We start from the raw sequence: 8,034 nt of genomic DNA on the forward strand, positions 1-8,034 counted from the left end.
TTACAGTCCGTAGAAACATGTCAAACGATGTATAGAATCAATCTTTAGGATGTTTTTAAAAATAATCTTCAATATTGTTCCAACCGGAGAATTCCTTTGTCTGTAGAATTGCAATGGAACTTAAGCTAACTATCACGTGAACACGGGTGGTCAGCTCATGCCTCTCTGGCAGACCTCTGACTCATTCCCCTCTCATTCGCCTCAACTTCACAGTAGAAGCATCAAACAACATTCTAAAGACTGTTGACATCTAATGGAAGCCTTAGGAAGTGCAATTTGTCCCCATAGACACAGTGTATTCAATAGGCAAAGAGTTGAAAAACAACAAACCTCAGATCTCCCACTTCCTGGTTGGAATTTTTCTCAGGTTTTTGCCTGCCATATGAGTTATGTTATACTCACAGGCATCATTCAAACAGTTTTAGAAACTTCAGAGTGGTTTCGATCCAAATCTACTAATACTATGCATATATTAGCAACTGGGCATGAGTAGCTGACAGTTTACTCTGGGCACCTTATTCATCCAAGCTACTCAATACTGCCCCAGCCATAACAAGTTAAATAACAAACAGCAATTCAGCTACTGCAATGAAGGCTTAGAGTACAAGTCAAAAGTTTGGAGACACCTACTACATTGTAGAGTAATAGTGAAGACATCATGAACTAACACAATGGAATCATGTAGTAACCAAAAAAGTGTTAAACAAATATTTCAGATTCTTCAAAATAGCCGCCTTGATGACAGCTTTGCACACTCTTGGCATTCTCTCATCCAGCTTCATGAGGTATGGAATGCATTTCAATTAACAGGTGTGCATTGTTAAAAGTTAATTTTGGGAATTTCTTTCCTTCTTAATGCGTTTGAGCCAATCAGTTGTGTTGTGACAAGGTCGGATTGGTATACAGAAAAGCCCTATTTGGTAAAAAAAAAACAAGTTCCTATTATGGCAAGAACAGCTCAAATAAGCAAAGAGAAACAACAGTCCATCATTACTTTAAGACATGAAGGTAGTCAAGCTGGAAAATTTCAAGAACTTTGCAGTCACAAAAACCATTAAGCACTATGATGAAACTGGCTCTCATGAGGGCCTCCACAGCAAAGGAAGCCCAAGAGTTTCCTCTGCTGCAGAGGATAAGTTCATTAGAGTTTCCAGCCTCAGAAATTGCAGGCCAAATAAATGCTTTACAGAGTTCAAGTAACAGACACATCTCAACTGTTCAGAGGAGACTAGATGAATGAGGCCTTCGAATGATCGAATTTCTGCAAATAAACCACTACTAAATTAAACAAATAATAGGAAGAGACTTGCTTGGGCCAAGAAACATGAGCAATGGACATTAGACCGGTGTAAATCTGTCCTTGGTCTGAGGAGTCCAAATTTGATATTTCTGGTTCCAACCGTCATGTCTTTGTGAGACGCAGAGTAGGTGAAATCCCTAGAATGGAGCCGAAGGCTGCTGTTTTACGATCCCATAACTAATTGTGCTATTGTGTATGTTTTTACTCGTTATTTATAATTTATTTAGTAAGTAATGTTTCTGACCCGAAAACAGCTTCTAGTTATCAGGACAGCGATTACTCACCCCATACTGGAGAAATATTTTTTGCTTCAACGAGTAGGAAAGAAAGGATTTACTTCAGACGGCTGACAAGGCCCTCATCCCCGTCATTCACAGGACAAAGAGACGGAGGTATCAAGGACGAAGGTCCTGGGTGCAATGAAAGGATCCATCGCCGAGAGGGTAATCTGCCTTTACCATCCTATTAGGTCCTATTAGCCAACGTACAATCAATCGATAGTCAATCAATCGATAGTAAACGAACTACAAACTACAAACTACAAGCAGACATTAAAAACTGTAATATCTTATGTTTCACCGAGTTGTGGCTGAACGACGACATGAATAAAATACAGCTGGCGGGTTTTACGTTTTTCAGCAGGATAGAACAGCAGCCTCTGGTAAGACAAGGGGTGGCGGTCTATGTATATTTGTTAACAACAGCTAGTATATGAAATCTAAGGAAGTCTCAAAGTTTTTACACTAAGACAGTCATGAAGAGGGCACAACAAAGCCTATTCCCCCTCAGGAGACTGAAAAGATTTGGCAATGGTCCTCAGATCCTCAAAAGGTTCTACAGCTGCACCATCAAGAGTATCCTGTCTGTTTGCATCAACGCCTGGTATGGCAACTGCTCGGCCTCCGATCGCAAGACACTACAGCCCAGTACGGCCCAGTACATCACTGGGGCCAAGCGTCCTGCCATCCAGGACCTCTATACCAGGCGGTATCCTAGGAAAGCCCTAAAAATAGTGTAATACTCCAGCCACCCTAGTCATGGACTGTTCTCTCTGCTACTGCATGGCAAGCAGTACAGGAACGCCAAGTCTAGGTCCAAAAGGCTTCTTAACAGCTTCTATCCCCAAGCCATAAGGCTTCTGAACAGCTAATCAAAGGGCTACCAAGCCAGTCTTTTACCCTGCTGCTACTCTCTGTTTATTATCAATGCATAGTCACTTTAACTCTACCTACTTGTACGCATTTCCTCAATTACCTTTACTAACCGGTGCTCCCCACACATTGACTCTGTACCGGTACACCCTGTCGATAGCCTCTATTGTTATTTTACTGCTGCTGTTGAATTATTACTTATATTTTCAAATGTTTTCTTGTTTATTTTTTACTTCACATTATTTTTGCTTCATGATACCATATGTGTTATTTCATAGTTTTTATGTCTTTACTATTATTATACAATTTAGAGCATAGTACAAATAAAGAAAACCCTTGAATGAGTGGGTGTGTCCAAACTTTTGACTGGTACTGTAATGTGAAACACGATACTTAAGTTAGTTTTCATGATAGCCAACTATGTCACTCTCCACTGTAATACACTGAGTGTACAAAACATTAGGAATGACATAGACCAGCATTTCCCAAACTTGGTCCTCGGGACCCAAAGGGGTGCACGGGTGCCCTAACACCACACAACAGATTCAAATTATCAAAGCTTGATGATTAGTTGATTATTTGAATCAGCTGTTTAGCGCTAGGACAAAAACCAACACATACACCCCTTGGGCTCCCAAGGACCGAGTTTGGGAATCCCTTACATAGACTGACCAGACTGAAAGCTATGATCCCATAGTGATATCACCTGTTAAATCCACTTCAATCAGTGTAGATGAAGGGGGGGAGACAGGATAAAGAAGGATTTTTTTAAGCCTTGAGACAATTGAGACATGGATTGTGTTTGTGCTTTTCAGAGGGTGAATGGGCAAGACAAATTATTTAAGTGCCTTTGAACGGGGTATGGTAGTAGGTGCCAGCAGACGCATTGGTTTGAGTGTGTCAAGTACTGCAACGCTGTTGGGTTTTTCACACTCAATAGTTTCCCATATGTATCAAGAATTGTCCATCACCCAAAGGACATCCAGCCAACTTGACACAACTGTGGGAAGAATTGGAGTCAATATTGGCCAGCATCCCTCTGGAATGATTTTGACACCTTGTAGAGTCCAACTAATTAAGGTTGTTCTGAGGGCAAAAGGGGTACAACTCAATATTAGGAAGGTGTTCCTAATGTTTTGTACACTCAGTGTAGACTTGAATCATGAGCATGTTGGCAAGTTCATCACTATAGATATACCACTGTAAGTCATCAGTCACCTGCTTAAGAAGTCAGACTCTTTATGACTGCAGTAGTCTTCTTATGCTTTAGGAAGAAAACAGCCTGCAAAAACGTCCTTAGTAAACATGCATTCTAAGTAAGTATGACCAAGGCATACAATTATTGTGGAGGAAAAGATCTGTTAAGAGCCACTGGTATTTACACTTGTCTTGATGGAAACCCATAGACTCTCTCTACATAAGCAAGCCGTCCTTCTAGTCAGCAACCTCATAACAATGGACAGACGTGCCTCCACAAGCTCAGAGGCTCCAAAGTCTGCTCTGGTATTTTGGTTGGTGGTGCACATGGAAATATAATTACTTGAACAGACGTCCTCCTCATTCAAGTCAATGTTCTGTGATACATCACAGGCAGTCTCCACTACCTCAAGGAAGAAAATTACAACCCACTTTACATCCCGTTTACTTCCTACCAAAAACTGCCAAATTTACAGAATTACTGGCGAGATCTTGGGTGAAAATTGATTTGTGACCCTTTTCCAACATGAAAAGCACGGCTCACGCCACCTGCATCACTGGCTTGGAGGTTGGAAGAGTCAATCATGATATCCCCAAGAATAAGTATGGTGAACTACAAATTCACACATTTGACTCTTTTTCCAGGGCAGAAATTAAGTTGTTTTTTTTGCGATTTGCATTACATCGATCACATTACAGGTCTGGGGAGGCACACTACTCTGCTCCTGAGTGCAGTGTGGGTCGGTGGCACAGCTCTTCCAACCTCCAAGCCAGTGATGCAGGTACCACCACAGAGCTGGGCCCCTAGGCTGCTCCCATTTCCTCCTGGCCCATCTCCTGCTCGCCGCTACTGGAAGTTTTGCAATAGCCAAGGTGAGGCTTGAGGACACAGCGGTGGCATTGTCCCTGCCGGTAATATTAGCTCTGGTGTGGATGGACGGGCGGATGGGCTCACAGGTAACCTCAACCGTGTTTTGGGTGTAAGTGTGGTCAGGTGTGTGAGTGGAGGGAAAGAAGGTGTGAGTGAGAGGGTTTGTGCTCATGCACGTGTGTGTGTGTGTGTGTGTGTGTGTGTGTGTGTGTGTGTGTGTGTGTGTGTGTGTGTGTGTGTGTGTGTGTGTGTGTGTGTGTGTGTGTGTGTGTGTGTGTGTGTGTGTGTGTGTGTGTGTGTGTGTGTGTGTGTGTGTGTCAGATCCAGCTTATGTAAAGTGTTTTGACACCCTAGGATGGATGGATAGTTTTTTCCCTTTGTTTTGGTGTGCAGTCAGTGGAATGCCCTATTCAGTTTCCTCACACCATCATGACTACTGCCACTTGTTTCTCCGCATGTAGGATTGGAGACAGTCGTCAAGGTGTTTCTTAGCTGCTTTTGACGCCTCCTCAGAAACAATGTTTACCCCGAAGGTATGCCAATGGTTAAAAGTCCTCTGGGAAAGGTGTATACACAGTCGGCTCAAATGTAGCGTGACATTTTCCGTTTGTTTTTGTGTTTCTTTTCTATAGCAGAACAGGAAAAAGACAGGGAACCAGCCTATTGGAATGCTCAGGCCAAGGAGATGCTCCAAGCCATGCTAAGACTCTGCCCCCGAACACACCGCGCTAAGAACATCATCCTATTTCTGGGGGATCGTAAAAGAGCAGGAACCATAGACATATGTTAAACAGATGGTACTTGTGGAAAGCATGGCATTATCTGGCATTGCAGGGCACAGTGACTTTACTACATAGCACAGGGGTTTCTTTTATCAATTACCGGAGGAAATCTGTCGGATAAATAATTGGAATTGTAGTTTTTTTAATAATTCAATTTTTTTTAAATAGTTGTGAGGCTCAGGCATGTGTACAACAAATGTGTTTTAATGAGATGAGAGCTGCTTTGGGATGCACACTTAGAGGCACAAAAGGTCTAAGGGATTTCTTGTCGACAGGCAGAATTTCCACTCTGCACAAGGTCTATTTTATCATTATTCTATTTTTTGAGTTACCGCTATTCACTTAAATCTTCTAAAAGTACAATATTTTTTTCATTTGTAGGTCTGTTGCTTTTTGTTCCCAAATATCACTTCTGAGGAGAGGTTTTGAGCAAAGCCTACATAATTAGTTAAATAGCAATTCATTTATTTGTCTTTTCAGATTGTAACATTTGCTACAGCATCCATATTAGGACATTGTTAGTTATCAGAAAGTTGTGTCTATCCTAATATTGATGCTGTACTTCAGAGGTTATTGATTGTGATTGAATTAAAAGAGAAAGAAGATTAAAAGATCAAGATGCCCTGGTTTAGTTTTAGAGCACATTAATGAGGGTGAAGCCTATCAACAACATCATTGTCATCTCATTTGTCACTCAGGGATGGGTGTGTCCACTGTGTCGGCAGCTCGCATCCTGAGGGGCCAAATGGAAGGAAGGTCAGGAGAGGAGACAGTGCTCGCCATGGATACCTTCCCTTACCTCGCCCTCTCTAGGGTTGGACGAATGCCTACACTATTTCACCCTAAACTCCCCCCACTATACATCCATTCATTTACTACCAACCTAGGCTGCGTTTCATTTACTGCCCTTCACAGATCTGCTAGGACTGAATGCTGTACTAAGTGGACCTATTGCTTATGTAAAAGATGTTAATCGTACTCTCCTTTCATTGTGTTAAGTTCAAAGAAATCACCCCAGTTGAGCGTTATTTATTATGTGATTAAATAGGAAACAGCATGTTAGTTGTGCAGGGCTTAATGATGTTGATGGCTGTCGATGGTAAAATCTGTAGCATGAAAACAACTGTGTTGGCAGTGAGCTTATGTGACCATTACATCGGTGCATGCTATCTAGCTAGCACACTTATATACAGCAATCATATACCAAAGCACATCCCAGAAAGACCCTCAATTCCTAACAGGTACCATAAACCCACACATGTATAATTCAGGAATGTATAGCAAACCTGTACACAGTGTAAAATATAAAAATAGAATACAGTATTGTCATGACGTTGGCCTGGGGGGTAGTTTTATGACAGTCATAAATACCAGAACTATATTCTGGTAATCCGAACAATTGAACATATGCGGTGGTACTTAATGAATATGATGTCAGTTCGGTTGTCATCTGAGACATTCTCATCAATGATAAGATGACATAACCTCTACAGTGGAAAGTCTACACATCAGAGTTATCGGATTCACATGGAAATGTTGTTCAATTGAAATGTTTGAATATGAAATTATTTGTGATGGGATGAAATGTGATTTTAGCTTCTAAAATGTGAAATGTGGGTTTTCATAAGATAGGGCTGCTCAATCAGTGGCCCACCCTGTGAAGGGACATGGGCTATAAAACTTTTCAAACATGCCCTCCTCTCCTTTCCTATATAAAGCCTTGACAACAATAGAACTTCCTGTTCCGGGGATGTAGGACGACGGTCCTATGTCAGAATGGTTCAGATGATAACTACAGAACGAAGCCAACATCAGCGTGAGCTTTGGTTGCGAATGGTATGAACTTTGAACTCTTATTCACTACAGAAGTGATACCTCCTAGCCGTTGAGTTAGCAACCGCAGCTGCAAACGCAGGTTAGGAAGGAACAGACAGAGTATCTCCTCTACCACACAACGACGTTACTACAACGTATCCAATTGACCACCAGAGACATTCTTCAAAGGACTCAGTTGGGCAACACGGCCTTCCATCTACCACCAACCTACCGAAGCGCAGCTCAGAGTAAATATTTATTGCATTTTCCTCTTCCAAATGGGCAGTAATTTAGAATGCATAAGATACTGTATTTACGATAGCTCAGTTCCTCAGTCTTCCCGCTCTTTCACTCAAACCCAGCCCCTTTTCTTTTGTGAAACAAGCTGTCATGCCTGTTCTGCCCGCTAGGGACGTTTTCCTTCATGACGTAATTTGTAATCAAGTTATGATTAATTGTGTGTATGTGTAAGTCTGTGTGAGGTATTTAGTAAATAAATAATTAAACCCAATTTTGTATTGCTGATTCAACTTGTTGGCCAGGGTTCGTGCAGATAAAATAATTTACAACTTTCAGATGAGACTGCATTAAGATGACGATTGATTTTGACTGCTATTGATGTAAAATATTACTAGACCTTTAAGAGTTTAATCGGAAGATAACAGCTCTATAAATATTATTTTGTGGTGCCCGACTCTCTAGTTAATTACATTTACATGATTAGCTTAATCAGATAATATTAATTACGAAGAAATTAATTTATAGAATAGCACCTGACGTTCGCGATCTCCTCCTATCTACAAGCGGGGCCAATAACAATACGCTTTATTGTCATCGGAATTGAACCAACCAATATCAGTGCTTGAACATTAAATACAAATTTCTTTAGAGGCAAGTGGAAACATAACCAACCATGTT

The 8,034-nt window shown here is 41.3% G+C and overlaps 1 long non-coding RNA gene across 2 annotated transcripts; it reads left to right on the top strand.

Moving 5' to 3' along the window:
* Positions 1-812: 812 nt before the first annotated feature.
* On the top strand, positions 813-7,627 carry LOC149983503 (uncharacterized). Of its 2 annotated transcripts, none has more exons than XR_016496435.1 (3): positions 813-4,521; positions 4,981-5,052; positions 5,152-7,627. It is a non-coding gene; the product is annotated as an uncharacterized LOC149983503 (long non-coding RNA). The 2 variants fall into 2 exon arrangements; XR_016496434.1 differs by having other exon boundaries at positions 5,155-7,627.
* Positions 7,628-8,034: the final 407 nt, after the last annotated feature.

This window comes from Oncorhynchus mykiss, chromosome 5, assembly GCF_057628025.1.
Source record: "Oncorhynchus mykiss isolate SJ-2025 chromosome 5, ASM5762802v1, whole genome shotgun sequence".
Classification (NCBI taxonomy): domain Eukaryota; kingdom Metazoa; phylum Chordata; class Actinopteri; order Salmoniformes; family Salmonidae; genus Oncorhynchus; species Oncorhynchus mykiss.